This window comes from Rhinolophus ferrumequinum, chromosome 25 (assembly GCF_004115265.2).
Source record: "Rhinolophus ferrumequinum isolate MPI-CBG mRhiFer1 chromosome 25, mRhiFer1_v1.p, whole genome shotgun sequence".
Taxonomy (NCBI): Eukaryota; Metazoa; Chordata; class Mammalia; order Chiroptera; family Rhinolophidae; genus Rhinolophus; species Rhinolophus ferrumequinum.
In genome coordinates, this window is record NC_046308.1 from 25672578 (window position 1) to 25695537 (window position 22960).

General features: G+C 49.1%; 1 protein-coding gene across 2 annotated transcripts in view; it reads left to right on the forward strand.

Annotated features, from left to right (window-relative positions):
• PKNOX2 (PBX/knotted 1 homeobox 2) overlaps positions 1–22960 on the forward strand; it is a 255540-nt gene that overhangs the window by 65363 nt on the left and 167217 nt on the right. For both annotated transcript variants that reach the window (XM_033098363.1, XM_033098362.1), the window contains exon 2: positions 2167–2236. The gene's annotated coding sequence lies outside the window, so the exon portion shown is untranslated. The remainder of the gene's footprint in view (positions 1–2166; positions 2237–22960) is intronic.

A 22960-nucleotide genomic window follows, 5' to 3' on the forward strand; every position in this document is an offset into this window, starting at 1 on the left:
TATATTCTTGTCATTTCTTTCCTGCAATTCCGTAAAAAATGAAAATGGATTTGCATGTGGACATAAAATAATTTGATGGTTTAGAGCAATGGGATTGTAGGCAATTTTTATTTATTTTCAAAATTATTTCATTTATGGTCATCGTGATGTTATTGTGCAGGAATAAAAACTGATAGAGGAAAAATTGACTTTTTAGTGTTGGTCGATCCTTTCAGCTTGTTCAAAGCTTTATGACACTCTTGAATTCATCTCTCCAGCATAGCAGCCATCCTTCCCAGCTTTGAAGCATGTACTCATACCAATGGCACGTCTGCCATGTCTTCTTCCAAGTTGCTGGCGTCTCAACAGACAGTCCCAAAGGGCAGGGGTAAAGCACCACTCCATGCAGTTCATCTGGAGACTTCTTGCGCTGAGTTCATGTATGCTCAGTAGCAGTGTGTCAATACTTCAGAGGAATACAAGTTGGAGCCCATTACCAGCCAGGAGCTGGTTCTGAGATGCTGGTTGTGGAGTCTGGTTAGAATGAACAGAGTCCCTCATTAAACACTTCAACAGACATTTGCTGAGAACCTGACACATGCCGGCCACTCTGCTAGGTTCTAGGGCTACAAAGATGCATCAGATACAGTCCAAGTCCTCAAGCACTTGTCATCCAGTGGCCTGGTCTTCGCTCTGAGGGTATGCTCATGGTAGCAGACAGCCCCAGAGAGGATGCCTCATTCGAGTGGACATCACCATGAATAACAGGGACATATTTTTTCCATGGGCACACCACACTACATCCCATGCCTGAGTCTCCTAGCTGAAATTCCATGTCTTCCAAGAAGCCTCTTTGTCTTAATTAGAAGGAAAATACTAAAGGTTTTGGGGGAGGGGTAGGATTTCTCTTCATGTGATTTCCTTGTTGAAAATCCTCCAGTGGTGACTTTGTATGGTGATGGAAAGTTACTAGACTTGTTGTGGCGATCACTTTGTGAGGTGTGTAGATGTCGAATCGCTATGTTGTAGATCAGCTATGATTTTAAAAAGAGAAAAAAAGAAAAACCTTCAATGGCTCCACAAGCTTATAGCCCAAGCCTAGCCTCTCCGACACTCCAAGCCCTGGATGCTCTGGCCCACGCTGTTTACTCAGCATTAGTCCCTCCTCTGGTTTCTCTCCTGCAGACCAGGGCTCTACATGCCTCCCTTTTCATCCTCACTCGGATTGCTCCCCTTTCTTGCAATGTCCCCTCTCTCCCTTCTACTAGCCAACTCCTGCCTGTTCAGTCCCTCCCTGACCCCACTCGGGTTCTACCACCCCCTGAAAACTTCCTTGAGTGCTTCCGCTCTCACCAATTTCGTTTCTCTATGGAGAGAGAATTATAGTCTCCACCACAGCGTGCAGCACTACTTTATATATATAGTCTTGTCTTACGTGATGCTGTTTCATGTGGTTAATCTTAGTCCCCCAGTGATGTGGCAGCACTTTTATAACTGGACCCATGGATTTTATTCCTGCCGCACCTCGTGAGTGTAGATCATGGAGCAGACACCTGATAAATATGTGCTGGGTTTTCTTGTTGTTTTTATTGCTTTATCCCAGAAAGGGAATTAAAAGCAGTCACGATTCTGATTTTCCCATCCTTGCCCAGTCATTCTTTTCTGCGCACATTCTTTTCCTTCCAGCCCAGCCAGACTCATCACCTTCTCCTACATCACCTTTCCATATTCCTACCATAAACAATAGCATCAGTTTTGTTGTTTGTTTGCTTGTTTTTTGCAGCCTTCCCTACATTGACTATAACTTTCACAGGTGCTGCCCAGCTCTGTTCCCTGCGTGGGGTCTTCCATCAGACAGGAGGCATTGGTAGACGATTATTGCCCCCGTCAGCTCAGGGCTCTCTCCACAGCCACAAGCCTCTCTTTCTCTGGGATTCCTATAGGAAAGGGGATGAAACTCAAAGAAACTGAGGCACCGAGCAGGTATGGAGAGAGCATCCTGGTTAGCTAACTGACAATAATTGTTTTGCACCAGGAGTCCCTTGCTCAGGCTCTGGGCACAGGGTTGACAGCCCTGGCTTTGCTCCTGAGCCCGAGCCACTTCTGATTTTACCCTAATCCTCACCTCGGCTCTCACTCCCAGCAGAATCATACACAGTCTATAAAAATGTTTTCTTTTATTGACAGGTGAAGTCTGGAGCAGGACTCTAAGGCTTTCTGTCCTCCATGCCGCTTACCAGAAGAGGGACTGTGAACTGTAAGTAACTTTGATTGGTGTTTTCCATGCTGATTCAATAGGTTATGGGTTAAAGACCAGCCTTGAACCTGATCTTTAACAGCCATGCGTTGTGCAAGATAAACGCTCAACAATGGGAGAGTCATAATGTAAAATACAGTGGACGTCTAATTAGATTTGGTCTGAAAGTGACAAAGAAGCCCTGTAATATGACATCTTATTTAATTAGACTATTGATTGTGCGTTAAGGGGACTTGCTGTGTTATGTGCGCATGAGTATTAGAGAGGGAAGCTCTTGAGTTTGCAAGGCTGACCCAGAGCCTGGCCACTAGTGTCTCTGGACTAAGCTTGGGGGGCAATGAGAGAAGGTACTGGGCTGAGGTTATAGCTTGCACTCGTTTTTACATCTGGTTATTTTTAGGGTGAGGTGAGGGAGGACAGGGGAATACCACTGCTGGTCACTTCCTTCCATTACATAATAACATCCCCCCTTATACTTATGCTTATTGGTTCATATTGGTTCTTGTGCTTGGCAAAGTCCTCTCATCTGTAGGACCCAGCCTAAGTCCAGTCTCCTCTGTGGAGCCTTCTTTGGTAACTCCAGCTGTAAGTGATTTTTCCCTCTTTTGAAATTCAACTGCATTCACATGCAGACCACCCTTTTGGCCCGCTCCAGGCTGGGAGCTCCTGGAGGGTTGTCTGGGATTCCCATGTCTTCATGTCCCCACTGCACCCGCAACCTAGTTGCTGCTCTGCAAATGTGAGCTGGGAGACTGGGTTGCCCTGGCTCTCTGACTTCTCCATCCTGCTTCTGGAGCTACCGGAGGCCCAGCTGCTGCTACGACTTTGATAGCACATTGGCTTCCAACTAGTCCATGGAATTATAAATGATTAACCGTTATCAGCACACATCTTCACCTCTGTGTAAAAATAGATTGACTATAATGAGTATTTGAATAAATCATAAGAATGGCCGCCCTGCGATCGTCTAACATCCTGCCGATGGCTGCCCGGTGAGTGAGCAGGGCGCCGGCCCTCCTGCCTAATGGCCTGCGATTCAGTGCTGGTCGCCTCTGTGATTGACGGCCATGGCTCCCGGGGCACCTCCTCTCCAGCCTGGGCTCTGGAGTGGTCGGATCCCCAGGCCCAGGGGGCGGGGAAGGGGGCCTCCCTCCATCCTGTTCCAGGAAAGCCTACCTAGGAGATGGGGCTGGGGGTGAGGGAGCCAAAGTAGAAAGATAATGACCTTTCTGAGAATCGATGTCTCCTCGCACCGGAGGTTAGAGGGACCTCATAAGTCAAGTCAAGTATGAGAGGAGCAAGCTGAGCGTGAAGCTTAATGAGGGTGGAGCATGTGGGGAAATAGGTCTGCACATTCACTCCCTATCCCTGAGGGCAGCCAAGCGCCTGGGCCGCCCACACCCAGTAAAAGCTCTCTTGCAGGGACAAACTCTGGACCTGCACCGAGGAACAAGGAAGAACAGGTTTCTTCCGGTCCCAGGACTCAGACATGGGAAGATTCAAATGATCTTTTAGGGAATGGTTTTGTGAAGGCTGCCATGCGGCCTGAGGATCCTGCCATTTATTTTGGGGGGGAGGGGAGTGGAGTGGGGAAGAAGAGGACGAGGGGAGGCAGGTTCAGAGGGAATGGGACTAGCTGAAGAGGGAACAGTCTGAAAGTCTGGAGTCTCAGGAAGAAGACCAGTGAAGTCTATATTTGAGCCGGAAACAGCAAACATTCTAATTGAATTCCAGTGGTGTTCCTGTTCGTACTGCTGTGTAACAAACCACCACAAATTTAGTGACTCAACAACGTTTTTTTATGCTCATAGAGTCTGTGAGTTAGGAAACAGGGTCCAGTGGGGTCAGGTGGTCTCTGCTCCACCAGGTCTGGGGGTCTCAGCTGGGGCTACTCAAAAGCTGGGTGCTGGAATCAACTGAAGGTCCAGAACTCGGGGGGCTGATACTAGGCGTGGGCTGAGATCTTAGCTGGGCTGTCGGCCAGACCCATGTGACCTCTCTGTGTGACCTGGGCGTCCTCACAATCTGGTGGCTGGGTGCCAAGGGGGAGCCTCCTGAGGGAGAGGTCCTACCCTTTTGTGACCTGCCCTCCAAAGCCAGGCGGCATCACTTCCACTTCCGGTTATAGAGCCCCCCACCCCAAGTTTAAAGAATGGAACCTAGAACCCTGCCCCCCACAACATGTCTCAAAGGAGGAGTACAATAGCACATTGAAGAAGAGCATGGGGAAGGGGGTATATGTCGTTGCAGCCACCTTTGGAGAGTACAATCCACCACAACTAGTATTTGTCAAGTCTGGCGCGACATAGCCTCATCTATTTTCAAAGACAGGCTAAAGAACCCCCCACGTTAGGTAATAAAACTGTCCCTTAACTCATAGAACGACCAGATTTAAGGGGCCTCCTCAGAGGCCAGACGAGGCTTTTCCCCCGAGGTGGGACTCCTCGAGGACATGCTAGAGACAGGGGGTCCTGCAGCTTGTGGAAGCCTCTACCTTGTAAGTCCGTCTCTGTAAGAGTGGGTCCAGTTTACAACCCACAGCTTGACATGCCAGGTCTGGAGGGGCCTTAGACCTGTGACCTGCACAAGCCTGGACACCTTCATTCCCATGCAGGGTTCCCCACACCCCCAACTTCATGCTGGGGTAGGTGAGAGCAAAGATCAGGATGTAAGGGGCTGTTAGAGCTGTGCTGGAGATGGGAGGTCTAGGCGGCCCTTCCTCCCTGACCCCCAATGTCCTCTCCTCTTCTTTCTTCCCCTCTGACACCCACTATAACCTGCAGACTGCACCCTGAAGGACCAGGCTCCTTTCCTTTGCCATTTTCCTGACCCAGATGCAGCTAAATTTTGGAAGAGAATCTGAGTGCCCTGATGCCTTGTGACTTAAAGAGACAGAAACAAAACTCAGGCAAAGAGTGGACACAGAACCAGTCTATTTTCCCAAAGGACCAAGATCTGAGAGTGGCTCATGTGGAAAAAGAAGAGACAGGGAAGAGAAGGGAAGGTGGGCTTGGTTTTGATGCAAAGGTGTTGGGCTTTGGAGGGAGTCTTGGAGTCTTCCATAGGTCAGCTTCATGGTAATATTAATAACCATCATTTACTGAGCACTCACTACATGCTAGACGCTAGGCTAAGCACTTGATGTGCATTTCCTCATTGAACACTTACTATGAGATACCGTTATTATCTCCATGTTACAGAAAAGAGCGGAGGCTCAGAGTACACCAGAAATACCCTAATAAGTGACAGAGAAAGTTAGTGACAGAGTTGAAATTGAATTAGGAAACCACTTCATTGTGTGGCTGCAAGAATCTCAGTTTACTCTCCTGTAAAATGGGGACATCTGATTACATCATTTCCAACGTCACCCTCAGTTCTAAGATTCTAAAGGTGCAGAAAAGATTTTGGGAACTTGCTGAGATATGTCTAAAGTGGGGGCCCACTTTCTGGAAATGGGTCTGTGTAAAAACGTGGAATGGTTTTCTGTTTTCTCCTTCCCCCTTCTGTGAAACTTAGGTCAGGAAACTCATGTTTAATTTGGGCAGGTGAAGGAAACAGACAAAAACATAACGATCATTTGTGTTTTCAAAGCTCCAACTTGGGGGAAAAATATGTTGGGTTTGAAGTTCAAAACTGGCTTAGAATCTCAGTCTGTGACTCAGCCCCTTGCGAGCGTGAGCAAATCTCTTTGATCTGCGATTCCTCATCTCTCAGCTGAAAATAAGTCTGTACACCCACCCTCCCCAGCACTGCTGTGGGACTAAATGAAATCCAGCATGTGACAGCACTAGAGCCATTCCCGGCACACAATAGCTACTTAGAATGGTTCAGCCATCCATCCACTCGGGAAATAAATAAAAAATGGAGCTGGAAAGATTGTTCCTCTCCATTACTTCTGACATAGATGGTCAAGAATCTTTCCTTTAACTGTACCCTCCATAAAAGTTCACTCATAAACTATTGATATTTTAATAATACACATTAACATCTTGCCCTTTGACAAATGAATATTGAATGAGCAATAAAGAGTAACCAGGTATAAGACTGTGGGGAAGATGGAATCATGAGTAGTCGTCAGAGGGAATGCCCCTTTCCAGGACCCTGGGACTCACCTCTCTCCTCAGTGACCCTTAGGAAACAGGTCTTAAAAGGAGTTCAGATTCCAGCCCACCCAAGCCCAGCCCAGCCTGAGCAGGATTTATGCTCAGTTATCTTTCACCGGGCTGGAGGAGACTTGGGAGAAGAGAGAACAGGCTATTGAAGAGCAGCTAAAGGCAGGGAACGGTTGATCTGCACATAACTTGGATCTCCCCACTATATTTGCTACAGGTGCAAGCTTCTTCCTCATATGCTCTCTCTTGCTCCATAAATTAAAGCCTGCAGACGGATCACATGCCCACAAGAAATCAGGCAACAAGCTTAGAAGTAACTCAAACTAGTCCCACCGTCCTCTCTCCTTTCTCTACCAGGTCTGATGGGCGCCTGTGCTTGGGGTGTGTGTTAAGGTTTATAAGGCACAATTCCCTGCCTCTTGCAGCACCTGCGCCCAGCCTCACTGCCACAGCCTCCAGTTCTTCATCTGGGCTGGGGGTCCTTGAGTGTGCGGAGAATAGTGACAGGGGTACTTTGTTGGTCCGACTTAATTGGTGTGATTTAATGGTGTTTCTGGCAGATCCAGATTTATACGGCTTTCTGAGCTGCAAATCTGCTTTCTAAATGTAGAATTTTTGTGGAGTGGTAAAAAATAATGGCTGTTCTGTGATTCCTGCCTCCCGAGCTAGGAGATTGCAATTTACATTATGCAAATAGACATTATGCAATCAAGGCACTTTAGCAGGAATCTGGCGGCAAAGAGGCCGCTGATGAGATGCCGAGGTCTGTAGCCCCAACTGGAGGGGCTCTGGAAGAGGGAGACCAAGTGGGTTGGGGGTGGGGCGGGCGGGGTGGAGGCAGAGACTTGCCTCTGGCCCAAGGAGGCAAAGTGGAGCCTGTCCGGAGATGGACGCATCCGCATCCAGGGAGCTGCCAAAGCGACTCTCAATTAATGGCTTTGTTTAATCATACCCCCTGTCCAGAGGACTATTGTCTTACGGATAATTTCGTTTGCCTAACGAGATTTTGCTAATTAAATCTCCTTTCAGTTGGTGTGACTGTGCCTGCAGGAGAGGGGGCTATTTGGAGTGTTCTCCATAAACCTTTCTGGAGGGGAGCTGGGAAGGCGGGAAGGGAGGGAGGGAACAGAAGAGAAAGACGGAGAAGGAGAAACTTCCCTGCTGTGAGCAGGACTGGAGAAGCTGGGAGCAGGGTCGGGAAACTGCAAGGTGGTCGCCACCACCCACCTTGCCCTTCTCCCCTGCTCACTGGAAATCCAGTCAGACATCTGTCCAGCCTGAGGGGTTTCCCCCCCTTTTTAATTCCTCTGTGGCTCCGTTATCCCTTCTCAAGTTCTTCCTGAATCCCCAGAAGCTGCTGAGGCTTTCCAAGCACTGCTTGCTCCCAGCACCCCTGGCTGTGGGTGGTGGTGGTGGGAAGACTGGTAGTGATGCGGGAACACCTCTCCTTGCTTTTGCTGTGAGCCAGCCAGTCTGGCTCTTCAGAGAGGGAAAATTGCTCCAAAATTGGCCTTTTCTCCAGCGATAATTGCATGAATCAAAGAGGAGAATACCTCGTCACACTCATTTTTCATCCGAGTGAGCCAAGAATGGCCTCGTGTGGTTGGAGGAGCCTAGTGCTGTGCCTGCAATAGCTGGACCCTAACGAACGCTGTCGTACGTGACCCTGCCATGCCTGTGCTCCACCCCCAGTGGGTCTTCACTGTCTAAAGCTTGCTTGGCCCGGCTGACTGTGGACTTCACAGCTCAACCCTGTCTACTCCCTCTTCCTGTTAGTTACAGCCACTCAGACACACAGGCGCTCACTGCCTACTCCTGGCACTCAAACATGCCAGATCACTCAGTTTCCCCCACATGCTCTGTATAACTTCACTCCTCGGTGCCTTTGCACTGCTAGTTCCTCTGTCTGGAATCTCCTCAGCCTGGATAGCCGCTGCTCCGCTTGCAATACCCAGCTCACGTGTCTCCCTGTGATACCTCCTTATAGAGCTTCCCCTTTCCTGAAATGGGGCTGCACTCCTTTGTCCCGGATATCATGACAGGACCTCACCTGTGGTTGTTTATCTATCCAAGTTAAGGACTGAACCTTCTGCTCCTAATCCGAGTACGTAGAATCATGCTTGGCCATGACAGGCACCCTACAAGGTTGGTTGAATGAATAGATGGATAAATGAATCAAGGAGAAGAAGGTGAGTGATGGAGAGGTGCTCTCTAGTGAGCCCCCAAACACCGGAATGGACGGTGGCGGGGGTCAGGAGCTGACTTCAGTTGGGACTGTGCAGAGTTGCTGGCCTATCTATTACCTTTACCGGTACCTTTACTTGTGGGGTGGGAAGGCCCTGGATCCCCCTGTGTGCCAGCATCCCCTGTCACACACTCTCACACAGATCCCGAGGAGGGTGTTGTGTTTGCAGAGGGAACTGGAGCTCCCTAGTCCTCATCAGAGGTCAGGACAGTGTCTGCCTGTAACTGGGCCCACTGGCGGGGCCCATGGGATCTATCTGAAAGCTCCTGTGCTTGCCCATCTCCCCCCTCAACCATCCACCCATCCTTCTGTCCATCTGTCCATCCATCCACCTACCCATCCACCCACCCATCCACCCGTCCACTCATCCGTCCATCCGTCCGTCCATCCATCCATCCATCCATCCATCCATCTTTTCTTTCCTTCCTTCCTTCCTTCCTTCCTTCCTTCCTTCCTTCCTTCCTTCCTTCCTTCCTTCCTTCCTTCCTTCTTTCCTTCCTTCCTGCCTTCCTTCCTGGAATCTAAGCCACACTGGAAGAGCATCACCCTTGCTGACCATGAGGCCAGGGTTCACACATGGGCTGGAATCCCTGTGTCTGGCTGGTTGTGCTGGGGGACAGGGTGAAGCTCAGGCCCCACAGGGCGGCCTCTGACTGCCGGTTCTGGACTGTTGCCCAGCCAGCAGTGGGGACATCAGTGGTGGCGTAGTCTGCGTTCCATGCTGGGGGGCATGAGGACAGCCTGGAAGAACAGCTCAGACCTTCATGTTTGATAAGGGTGTGTGCGCACGATGTGTTTATGTGTTATACAATGTGTGTAGGTGTGTCTGCAGGCTGTGGGGGTGTGTGTGTGTGTGACTGAGAAAGTGTTTAAAGAGAGTAGCTCTGTGTTTTTCTTGGTTCCTGAGTTTCAGTGCTTTGCTTTTGCCTTAGCATTTTCCCTTTGGTCCAGGTATGTCTGTCTCTTCACCTAGGCTTTTAATCATCGTAATATCCCCACTATGCTATGCTCTGAATCTGAAGTATTTCTCAGTACACAGTAGGTGCTCAACAAATACTCTGTGATGCACTGAATGATTGAATGAATGAGCAAACATGCACTTTGGTGTCAGACTTGAGGTTGAGCCCTAGGGCTGTTATTTACGTAGCTGGGAACTTGGGATTTAATTTTCTCATCCAGAAAACAAGAATACTAATACTACCTATTCTAGGTTTCTCAAAGGGTTGTTGGTGGAGGATTATAGTAGATATGTGAAAGTGTTTTATAAACTATAAAGCCCTATACAAGTATAAGAGTTATTATTATAATGGTTATTATATTTGAAGTGATCATTGTGTTTGAAAATTAGGGATTCTGTTTTCAGGAATATAAAATCATCCAGGCCTGATTTGAACTCTGAGGCTTACAGAGCAGTCATTATAGGAACTGACTCCGGATTTGCTCAACTATGGCAACATTTAGGGATGGGGTGGGAAGAGGGGCTGGTGAAAGTGGCCCATCTTCATGTGTGCCACCTGTCCCTAAGTGGCCCATGTAGACGGTCTCCTCTGGGGCTCTACAGTTGCCTAGACTTCTGTGCCTCATTATCTCAGCATATGCTGTTTCCTCTGCCAGGAGTGCTTTCCCCCTTTTCTCCACTGGTCTTTTGACCTCTCATGCCAAGTTGCTGCACTGTCCCCATCCAGGTCACCATGGATGCGTCCCTGAGGGCGTTTAGCACAGTGCGCCTGGGACTGTTAATGTCTGCTTCGCTTGCCACACCATACACCTCCAGGACAGGTACTGAGGCTGAATGGATGGATGGGGAAAGGCGAAGAGAAAAGTTGGGGCTTGGTAGATGCCCAGGATTTGAGCTTTTAGGGTACCCTAAACTGGAGGGGAAGGTAAGGAAGAAAAAACTTCAGAGAAATTAACACCGCCTTGCAAAAAATAAATAAATAAAAATCTGGGAGCTGTTTCTCACCTTCCCTCATATCCAGAAAGTCAGAGGCTGCTCTTCCCTGGGGTCACCGGGGGCCTGGGGACTCCAATCCCATATAGATGGGCAACTGGATGTCATCCAGGTGGGCAGTGAGGCTTCCAGGTTGGATCTGAGTCCTGAGGACAGGGAGGGACCTGCCTGTTGCTGACCCCTACAGGGGAGCAGTTTCCCACCTGGGGAGGCAGGTGCTGCCTTCTTTCATCCCAGCCCTTCCAGATTCTGTTTCTTGGAGTCTGCCCCAGCTGGTGGATAATCTGCTGGAAGCCCTCCCAGGAACCGGCTCCCGCGCCTTCACCCTGTGTTTGGAGGCATCTTGTCCCCACCCAGCTCTAGGCAGCCCCCCTCCCCCAGCCCTCCCACTCCCTGCAACTCTCCTGGAGCCCCAGGCAGCCGCAGCAGAGTGCCAGGGGCTGGAAGGCTTTTCATTACCGAATGCACTGAACCTGTTTGTGAGTGTTTTGCAAAGTGTTTAATCCAAGGTGTTCCCTCAATTAAATTAGTGCAAACATCTGTGTCCCACATCCACCTCCATTTGCATTCTGTGCCATTTATTACAGCGGGAAATTGGAAGGTACCTTAGGAATACTTAGGATTGAATTAGGCTGGGGGGGTGGGCATCTGAGGATGCCTGTGAAGTTGGTCCAAAAAGTGGATCCCTCTCCAGCCTGGGACTTGTGGTGGAGCCATTTCCTGGTGCAGGAGACCACGAGAGGGACAGTGTCCGGGCCTGGGACCACCTGGTCTTGTTGGGGAGGTTGGGTGAGTTTAATTAATACCTCTGATTCCCACCTGGGCCTGAGTACCTGCAGAGGCAGGAGCTGTTCATTGCTGTTGTTTTAGAACTTTAAACCCAATTAAAAAAAAAGTGTATCACATTCAAGTGACTCACCTGGGTCTCTCCCTGGGGGAGCCCTTTGCTGCTGGAAGGTGGGTTTTTTCATCACGAAACTGCTCAGCCTTGGTGACTGGCTGGGCATGGGTGGCAGCTCTCTTCCTCATACTGTCAAGTGCTCTGGGAGTCCTACTGTTCTACCACTCTAGGAGGGACTGAAGAAGAGAGGTAGTTTCTGCTGTGTGACAGCCACGGCACTCAGTGCTTCTCATGTATTATCTGCAGTGTCCTCCCACCAGCCCTCTGACACAGGTCCTCTAATGGCACAGGTCAGTGAGCCCGGCTCAATCAGAAAGGTTAAGCAACGCACTTATGTTTTCACAGCTAGAAAGGGGAACAGCGGGATTTGAACTTAGGTCCTCACAACTCCAAAAGCAATGTGCTTCCTACTGCACTAGGATAGCTCTCTCAAATGAAGCAGTTGGGATGGGATTGGTGTAGGGACAGAGGCAGGAGTGCAGTTTCCAGGCTCTCGGCCTCACGTGGAAAGGTGCTGGCTCGGGTAGTAAATGGCCATCACCTGTGATCAAAGGGCCATCAGCTGTGACTAGTTGGCCGTCAGCTGTAACCAGTGAGCTATTGGCCACTAAAATAACTGCTGTGGCTACACTAGCAGGAAAATATGGAGGCTAGCAAGAAGATGGTGGCTGAACTAGAAAGCGCGGATTGCAGCTAGCAAGTGGGGTTGGTTGGTTGGCAGAAAAGCAGACAGCAGGTTGTAGAGCGTGTGGCTCCTGCTTCCTGTGTCTCCAACTCAGCTGCCAGCGGGACAATAGTAGTATGACTCCCCTATCTGTGGCTCCGTGGGTGTTCCTTTTTGGCCTCACCATGTCCTGCGTTCTTATGTGGGGAGCGGGACTAGAGACCCGGCATGACACTCCGCATGACAACTGGTGTTGAATCAGGGACCTTGCCACCTCTCTAAATCTTGTAGCCAGCACGTCCTGGCTGGGCTGTACAGAGACCCTGGTCCACACCTGCCTGCTTCAGGTTTCTAGCCCCCATTAGGATGGTAGAGCCCGCAGTTCCCAGGTTCTAGGATGGGTTGCTCAGCCTGCAGGTGATTTGCCTGAGGGAAAGGACTCCCCTGGCTTTTGTGGGGTGGGGTGGGGCAGGGAGGAAAAGGAGAAATTCAGGGAGTGAGGAAGAGGCTCATGGGATGCTCAAGGACCTTAGAAATCACTGAACTCCTCAGTGCTGAGGGGGGAAACTGAGGCTCAAAGGAGGCAATAACTTGCCTAGGGCCACTGAGGGTTTGGTGGTAGAGGTTAGACTGGAACCCAAGGCTCCCATCTCCTGGGAGACAAGCAATGTCAGGACCAAGGGCGGTCGGGGCGTTTTGTGGGCTGGGTGCTGGCTTTATAGATGCAAAATATCAATATAGAGCAAGGAGCCAGGGTGAGGAGAGATAGAGGGCCGCTGTTGACTTGTCTACTAAGGATCCTTCCGAAATGCCCTTAATGCAGAAACTTCCAGGTCGAGAGGGCTGCTGGCGATCTCCGGCCTGGGCCCTTGGGCGGTTCCTGGGGCTTCATCCAGGGATGTCCAGGGTGCAGCAGTACCTGGGGCTGTGTACCACCTGCTGGTGTCCATCTCTGCCTTCCCCCTCCCCACCTGCCCTGTGGAAGCATCTGGAAGAATAGAGTGCAATGGATTTGAGCTCCTGCTCTCCCACATTCTCCCCTAGTAAGATAGGACCGTGTCTTAGCCTCGGTTTCCCCATCAGTTAAAGAGTAATGACAATCTTATTGGATTGTTGGAAAAATGAAAGGAAATAATAGGCATGCTTTGCCTCTGCTTCGGGACTCAGAACGTTATTGCTAGTTTTCCTTTCTTTTCCACGGCTCTTGCCTACTTGCCCCTCTTACACTCTGTGCCTGCTCCTGGATATCGAGAGGCGGGAGCCCTGTTGACAAAATGATGGGCAGCCCCCTCCATCTCAGCTCTTCCTCCTCCCTCTTCTCTTCCCTCCCTCTCTCATCAAAAGACTTTAATAACTGCATCTCAGCAGGTGGCCTTGCCTGGGGCTTCATAAGAATGAATTGCTTATCCCAGCTCTTCCTGGAAATGACAAGCTACAACTGATATATTTATTAAGCACCAACTGTGTGCAGCACCCAGCTCTAGGTACAGCAGGGTGAGCCTGAGCGCGACCCCCAGGGCTTTTTGTCTCCTCCCGGGGACCCAATGTTTCCTGCTTTCTTTGGATTTGCTAGATCCCAGCACCATGTGCTTTTACCAGCAGTAGTTTGGGTTTCTGTACCCTTTTGTGCCGCTCTGCTTCTACATGTGAGGTTCTCTTTGCTTAGAATGCCCTCTGCCCCCTTGTTTACCCGATTAGAGCTCAGTTTCTGGGTGATGAGCAGTCTGTGAGCACATCTCCGCTGAGGTTTATCTTCCTTGAGAAAGGTGCGTATTTGGTCACCTTTCTGTGACTATCACACTGTATTTTAGTTATGTCTTTACTAGTGATGACTTGATCTTGAAGGGAAAGAGTCCAGAGCGTAGCGTCCTGGAACCAGCATGGGCCCTAGGGGTCACCTGCTCTGCCTCGCCTGGAGGCAGGTCATGCTCCGTTCACCCCTACCAGAAGAGAAGTCCCGTTTCTAGAATGCCTTCCTCTCCCATTAGCCTTGGCACTCAATCAATGCTTGTTTTGTTGGACAAACCACTGGCATGTTTGAAGTGAGACAGTCATGGTAGCAGGACTCACTCTCTAGTTTCCAGGGTGTTCAGTCTGAGAGCATGTCCCTGTCTCTTTTATTTGTAATTCTAGTAAGTGTTCTCTCCCTCCCACTGGCCTCAGGATGGGATCTCCAGATGGAGCTGAGGACAGGCAGAGAAGAATGACCCCCTTAATTTACTGCCCCCTGTGTCTTTGCCACAGACATTTCCTTTTCCTGAAAAGCCTTTCTTTTCCCTCTGCACAGCCCAGCCCTGCCCATCCTCCCTAACCCCATGCCACCTCTTCCATAAGTCTTAGATCTCTCTGCAGAAAGCAGTTTCTCCCTCCCAGAGCACTTGGTCTGAATCTTTGACACTGATCAGTGTCCAGCTGCATCTCAAGCAAATCGGCGTCTGTCCTTTTCCACAAAGCTAGGTCAGGACAGGGTCCATGGCTGGTGCTTCTGTCACCCTCCCTCCACTTGGCATGGCTCCTGGCACATTCTGAACTTAAGTGTTTGCCAAATGAACGAATGAATAGGACCACTCCTAGTTTCTCTCAGAGGGAGGTGTCTGGGTTCTTCTCCCAGCCTCTGCTTTGGCTTTCCTGCCCCAGGGTTCTAATGGACCTGGAGGTACATTTGTCACCAGTTACTGGAAACTGGATGCCATGGCCAGCAAAAGAAAAACAGGTGTTAAATTCTGCTTGGTATACTGAGCAGACTGGAATTACTTCTGTATGGCAGGCCTGTCAAGTCCCAGGACACCGATATTCTACACGCAAAGTCTCCAAAACAAAGTAAGCAAGATGGGCCATTGGAATAAGAGAAGAAAATATTACAACTTTATTTATTTGTATTTTTATTTCATCCCATATAGATTTCTATTATTGAATATGTTTCATAAGAGACATCACATATTGGTAGAGTAGTATGTCTAATACATACACACATGCATGTTTTATATGTACAGAGGGTGCCAAAAAATGTATACACATTTTAAGAAAGGAAAACACTGTATTGAAATCATAATGCAATGAATGACGCTAGCCTTCATTTGATTAACACTATCTTTTGAGCGAACGTCATACTACACGTTGCTACCGTAATTCAATTCAACTTTGGAAAGTAATACAAAGATAACATCTCTTAAAATGTGTACATTTTTGGCACCCCCAGTATATATTGAGGGTGCATTCAAATTTTTTACGGATAGGGTTGTGAACTCGTGGACTTAGGCCACAGCCCACTGTCTAGGAGGCGAGACTTGTGCATATTTGTTAGTGTCTGGACAAATGTCCCACCCCCTAGTACGGCCGCACCTCAGGCCCAAAGCCTTACAACCTGAATCTAACTGGCTAGCAAATTCCTTAGGGAGAAGAACTTGCGGATCCTGTTCCCCTGTGAGTGCCCAGGGCCTGGCACACTGTAGGCAATCAATAAATTAAGTGTGGCTTGAATTATATTCATTTGAATTGATTGAGACTATCTGAGAATCTTTTAAAGTTTTTAAGTTTGACTTTGACTTACTCCTCAGCTGTCTACTCCCAGACAGTACACAATGCATTTACTAGAGACCCATTATGCAAAATAAATAAATAAATAAATACATAACTAAATAAATAAATATATAAATAAAGTATGTACTGAGCTACATACTGGATGACGAACCGGAGGTCCCTGACCTCAGAAGTTACTTACGTTCCTTTTTTTCCAAAAACAACCAAACGAAAAACAACCAAACGAGAAATCTTCATAATGTAAATCTGCACTCCCTTCTTCACTAGGGTTATTTGAAACAAATCCTAGTCCTCATACCATTTCCTCTGCAAATGCTCCAGTCAGTACTCACAGCCTTTTAGACAGACCTATCAATAAATGCAGCTGTGCTCTAGGAGCTATGCTAGACCCTAGTGGCCATAGCCAGGCCCAGAGTGAGCAGCACGTGGTCAGTCCTCCCTAGGGGACGTAGAGTGGGGTCAGGAATGATTTTTATATAAATGATGCTTAGGCTGAGTCTCTCAGCTTCACTCATAGGCCCCGTGTTGAAATTTCAGCACCAAAGAGGGGGCCTATCAGATAAGGAGTGAACATGAGAGGAAGACGGCCTTCACAGAAGACAGATAGAATGCTTACAGATCTTACAGCTCACCTCCCTCCTCTGAAGATGAGAAAAGCACAGCCCAGAAAGCCCAGGCTTCTTGCCCATAGCTGCAGAACTAGAGATGGGTGGCAGCCCAATCAGGGCCTGGGCCCTGCCCCGCCTGCCCTCCCTCGACCTTCTCTCCACCGGCCGGCGGAAGAACCCGGGCTGCACCAGGCTGGGCCTGCCTGTTTCCCACACCCAGGTTTCTGTGGCCAGGAATAGCTAACACTGCGCCCCCAACAGGCTCTGGGTTGTGGGCCCGCCCCTCCCCCCAGCAGCTTCCGGAGGGGCCAGCGGCCAGCAGCCCTGGAACCATCATCCCTGCATGTGACTTCTTCTTTCTTCCTGTACAAGTTGAGCACTTGCCACCCTGCTGTCTGTTTTTCCTCGCTAAGGTTCAGTTCTAATTATGTTGATTTTCTTCATCCCACCCCCTCCTGGAAGCTTATTAGGTTGAATATTTTTATTTATTATCATTTCGCCCAACTCCTGCCAGCATTTCCAATTACTCTCCCCGCTTCCTTGTAATTGTCTTTCTGTAATGGCTCTGAAACAATTGCGCTAAATGAGGTGTCTCCTGGAAGATGAGAGTCTCACTTCATTAAAGGCTAATGTATTCTCAGCTCCAGCTCTGTGGGGCTAGCTTGGAAGGAAGACATTTAAACAGCTTCTTTTATTTTATAGGGAGCAACTTTTCAGCAACGAAGATGTCTGTGGGGTATATGCGGATGTGTGTGTGTGGCCTGATTTTAATTTAAAGAAAGTTTATGAAATAGTATAGGTCTCCTTATTGACGAAGCTCTGTTCTAGGTAGCTGAGATTTTTGCAGATGGGGTACAGGGTTCTGGAGCAGGATGGAAAGGGCCAGTTTATTCAGATGTCCTCCTGGCCTTTCTGCCAGGTCCCCTCCCTTCTCTTTTGCTCCTCGCTTGCTGGATCACCCCCCACCATACTCCCCGCTGGACCTCTTCATGCCTCCATCCTGTGTCTCTGCCACCCACACGATGTGCTCAGCTTCCACTGTGGTGATGATCTCCTGTTATGTATTATTTTTTTCGGTTTATATATCCTAACTCTTTCATTCATTCATTCATTGTTTATTCATTCATTTGTTCATTTTGTCATTCATTGAGCAAATGGTTATTGCCACCATGTTCAGGCATTATTCAGGAAGGGAATATGCCCATTTGGAGCTTAGAGCAGTGAGAAAATAGAGACAAATGACAGGAAAGCAGGCACGTCTAGTACAAAATGTTAAGTGCGGTAATCAGGCAAGGGTGAACCACTCCGAGAGCAGCTAGGAGGGCACCTAATAAATTGCGTGGGGTCAAGGAAGGCTCCGAGTGGGAGAGGTGGTCTGGGTTGGTACCTGAAGGAGGAGGAGTTAGCTAAGTGACAAGGAGGGGTTGGATGTATTCCAGGCAGAGGGAACTTCAGTAGCTAGAGAGGGCTTGATGCAAGAGGTAAAATGCAAGATTTTCCTTCTGACGGGAGCACCGTGTGGGCCAGAGGCTGTGGTGAGAGGTGGAGCTGGAGACCATGGATGGTCTTGCATATTTGGCTACTGAGGGGTGGGTGGGACATAGGCGAGTTCTAAACAGGGGATTGATTTGGCCAGATCTGTGTTTTGGGAAACTGCTCCTGCTTCAGTATGTAAAATGGCTGGAGGAAGGCAAAAGAGAAAAAAAAAAGGCAAGAAGGCCTTTAGGAAGCTCTTGTAAGAGCTGGAAGGAAATGGCAGCAGAGAAGGAGAACACTTGTAAATATTCTAGGTGTTACAGGTAGAGAAATGGCAGGTTTGGAATGGAGCAGGTGGTGAGGGAGAGAGGGCATTGGGGATGAGATCCGCCTTTCTGGCTTGCACTTTGGGTGAATGTGTGTGGTGGGATCCTGAAAACAAGGACAAGGCATTGTGCTCCATGAGAGGTCCACGTGGCTCCCCCGTGATGTGGGACTGCCGGGCTCAAATCCCAGCAGATGCTAGGTTACCGTGCCCAAGGACAGCTACGGACCCCAGCTCCTTCACCAGCAGGGTGTGTGAATTGTGTGCAGGCATCAGCTCACTCCTTTGAGGGGTGTTAAAAAAAATGTCAACTTCCACGGCTGGAAGTCTTTTTTAAAAGACAGGGCTTATTAGGCCATTGGTAGCAAAAAGCAAAGAAGACGGGTCTTAGGGCATGGAGTCTAAAACAGCAGCAGCATGGCTAGGTAGGAAAGACAATATGTCCATCACGTTAGAGTTTGCAAGCATTTTTATACATCAAGTAGGGTAAAAGGGGAAGAAAGGTGTAAGTCATCTGAAAGAATTCACATCAGCTATAGGCAAAGGGGTGGGAGAAAGTGATTTGGAGTTAGCCCCAGGATAGGTGCAGAGTCTGCAAAAAGAAATGTCCGCTTCTGTGGGTTGGCTGTGGGCAGCAGTCGGAAAAGCCCACGTGTAAACAAGCAGAGGCTCCTGGAGTTGGATGGTGCCTGGCTAGGATAATCTGCCGAAATAGCTACCTGGAAATTAATCCAAAGTTCCAACAGATACACAGGAATGTGAGCAGCCTTTTGTCAGAGCTGGTCCACAGCTTTTAACACGCTGACTGTTGTGTTTCTTTCTCTCACTCTCTGGCTGCTGTAATTTTAATTGAGAACATCTCGGCATTTCTTCCTTGTTAGGGGTCAGACGCAGTTGCATCCATAGAGCTCTTTAACACACCTGTATGCACCGAGCTCTGAGCTGAGCAGGTCACCTGTTGGCTCTGACTTCTTACCCAGGCCACGTAACCTATACCAAAGCCTTCGAGTATTGCCCAAGCAGCTCCCATGGTGAAGGGCTGCCTCTTCTAAAGGGTTTTTTAGCTCATTGTCAAGAAAGAGTAGGAAGGTCCTTCCTGATATGTTTAGGTTGGAAGCAAAGAATTGAAGCTTACACCATGTGGTGAATCAAGTACATCCAGAAGTGTTTTTACGCCTCGAAGGCATTTTTTTTAGGGTCCTTGGAAGCTTGCCAGCAATCGTGGTGGTAAGAGTAACAAAAGCAGTATTAATGATTTCTATGTTTATTAAGCCTACAGTGTCCCTGACACTACACTTGCATATAATATCTCACTTAATACTCACAATAATCCTATCGTGCAGATATTATTGGCTCTACCCGAAAGTGGAGGGAACGGAGGCCCAAAGACGTTAAGTAAGCAGGCTACCAGGGCTCTCCAGCCTGCAGTTTCCCTCTCCGAGTCAAGGAAGGAGCTCCGGCCAGACCAGAGCTAGTCTGGGAGCAGCTGAGGGCCTGAGAAGTGGTTGATTCCTCCACTTGCTGTGTTCCATACTGTTCTTCATGCCTCCTGTCATATATTACTTTTTTCAGTTTATACACCCTAACGCAGTCATTCATTCATGCATGGCCTTCAAGGCCCTGTATGAATGCTGCTGACGCCCAGGCAGAGCCAGAACTTCCTTCACACTTGGTTCCCAGAATACATGTATTTCTCAATTATAGGTGCTGGTTTGTCATTATTTCTTTGCTTGTCTGTCCTCTCAGCTCCACTCTGGGTTTTCCCAGGAAAGGATCTTGGCTTGTTCTTCTTTATATCTTTGGTGCCCAGCACAGAGCCTGGCACATAGTGGGTTTTCTATGAATAAATACATGTTATTAGGGATGCCATGATGCTCAGCGGGGTCCCTGGAGGTCAGAGTAAAGGAGATCCCCTTCCCCCCTGTCCATTACAGGAGGAGCAAGCTGCCCAGACATGCTCCAGATTGGGCTCAGCAACCCAGGGCGACCACCTGTAATGAGGGGGCAGCTGCCAGGAACAAAAATCTCCCTGTGCGCTCTGGAAAGTGTGGGGTTGAGGTAGACTCTCCTCCAGGGCGGGGGACTGAAGGAAGCAGCATCTAGCTGGATGTTTATTCTGATGAGGTGCTTATGTAACGCCAGGCTTCCTTGGCTCCCAGGGACTGAAGAGAGCACACAAGGAAACAAACAAGCAGAGAACGCAGCCACTTGTGCTGTTAGACAACTGGAGTGGAGAGGTGTGCGCATCCGACATCTTCCGCGGAGATTTAGCGCCAGGGCAATTCCCAAGCAGCTTTTTACAAAGACTAAAATGGGTCTTTAAATATTCAAGTGCAAAAAGTCACCAACAGTTTTCCATCTGCCCAGTCTCATTCGGATTGCCGTTCTTCCAAGGCTGTCATGGGTGCTGAGAGATTCTGCCCTGACGATGGGTGGGGCCACGCCTGGAGCAGCTTCCTCCTCAGCCAGCAGAATCAGGGTCCCCGTCACAGCCTGAGGGCAGCGAGGGGAGAAATGGGGGCAAGGCAGTACTAGCTCTGAGAGCCAGGGGTCCTGGTCACTAACGAGCTGAGTGACTTGGGGCACGTGGCTTAACCTTTCTGAGCCTCAGTTTCTACATCTGTAAGATGAAGAGAACCATCAGCTCTGCCCTGCCTGGGTCCCAGGCTGGTTTGAGTATGTGTGCCCCATGCAGTGCACACATTTTGTGATGCTGTCTCTCATCCAAGTTGGGTAACACAGAAACCTCTTCCTGCTCTGGCCAACCCCCTCTTCCTCCAGCTCTAGAGCTGAGTCCGGTGTTGCCCCTTCACTTTCCATAACACTGAGGACAAGAATCTAGGTATATTCTAAGTCTCCGGTACCCTGGTGCTCCTGGGAATAATGACAAGGCCTCCTGAGCCCAAGGGAAATGGAAAACTGACCTGTGTGCTGCAGAACAATGGGAAATTTAAGGTAAGAAGCCTTAGGATCCTGGAATGGAGCTAGATGGAACAGAACCTCATTCGTTTACTGTACATTTATTGAGGACCTACCATGTGCCAGGCGTTATGCTAGATAGTGAGGATGTAAACAGCGGGTACACAGTCCCTGTCCTTTCAGAGCTTACAGTCCAGCAGATATTTCAGGTTAGTGCCCACTCTTCTCCATTTTATAGATGAGAGACCCAGGAGAGGAAATGATTGTCATGTGGTCACACAGCCAGGTAGTGGACTTGGCAGGATCAAAACCCCACCACGTGGAGAAGAAACGGACTAGTACATGCCAAGGGCTCAGAGCCATGCCGGGTACCTACCTAGTGAGTACTCGATACATGTTTCCATTAGATTTTCAGACTCTAGGAGCAAGTGCCTTTGTCCCATACAGCCTCCAGTGGCCCCAACCCCAGTCTCACTCGTATCTTGAGGCCAAGTGCTTTAGATGAGACAAGGCCACCCCCAAGGTGAGATTGACAAAGGGAGGATGGGAATGACAGCAGGCCTGGGGCTCTGGGCCCTGGGCATTGTATTCTTTCATTCAACCAACGCTTGCCCCTACCCTCTAGAAATTTATATTTTAGTGCAGATGGGGGTTAGACAAGTCAACCATACATAAACCAGATATTTTCAGCACAAGATAAGAGTTATGCAAGACATGTGCAGAGTGTTATGAGAGATTAACTGCCTGGTGGGTTTGGGAGTGGTGAAGGTAGGGGCAGGGGCTGGGGGCAGGTTTTGTTCCCTTTTAGCAATTTCCTGACAAATGAGGTAAGATTTGGGTGAGCTTCTACTCAGCTCTCACACACTAGTTTCTGAAGCTCAGCATCCCAAATAACTGTATCAATACTAAGATCTTCTCTCCCTGCCCAGCCCCTAACCCCCGGTAGGAGGTACTGCATCTAGTAGAGACCCCCTCCATTTCACAACTATCCCCCTGGAGGTCTCAATGACCTCCCTCCAGTACAATTTGGAATCAGGAGTAAAAGAAATCCAGAGAGATCAGGCCAGTTCCTCTGAGGCCCCTTCGCCCTAGTTTTCCAATCTGTGAAATGGCAGACTTAGCCTGTGTAGCAAAATGAAGGAGCTGATTCCCAGCAGAGAGGAGTGAAGCCTCCAGTCCTGGGAAACCGCAGAAAATATTTCATCCCAGGGCAGTGGCAATGCTGGGGACAGTAACAGCAACCACATTCCATGTGGAAGAAAGCCATCTCTTCCTTCACTCCAGCCCCTCTAGGCAATCTGGGCGCCTGTTTGTATTGGTTGTTTTGTCCAGGCATCAAAGACGGCCTGTGGATTTGTGTGTCCCTACTCCAGTCATGAGGTGAGCCCTTGAGTGGGTGGCCCCAGGACTAGCAGTATACCCTGCCCCCATCACCAAGGGGCTGGGATCCCCCAGGCCGTCTCATGATTAGGGATCAACTGGACCTATTCACGTAGCTCTGGGGATCAGTTGTCAGCTGAGCCTCCCGTACCAGTGTCCTGATCCTTCTGCCCAATCCTCAGAGCTCAGTCTGGACTTCAAGACCCAACTAAACAAAGTCAGGAGCCTTCCTACCGGGTTTCCCCGAATATAAGACCGGGTCTTATATTAATTTTTGCTCCAAAACACACCTTAGGGCTTATGTTCAGGGCATGTCATCCTGAAAACTCATGCTAGGGCTTATTTTCTGGTTAGGTCTTATTTTGGGGGAAACATGGTAGGAAATGGGACAAGCAGAGGTAAGGAGCAAACATGATGGAGAGACTTCATTGGTCTCCAGTGCTGGCTTCTTCCATTCCTGTGTATGCCTCTGGCCCCGAGAAGTCACCTCGCCCATCCCCGTCTCCAGGTGGGACTGCCCCTAACCAACCAACCAATCAAATGATGAAGATCTCCCCTATTCCCGAGAACAACAATCGCGAAGAAAAAAGCGGGCCCCTCCGA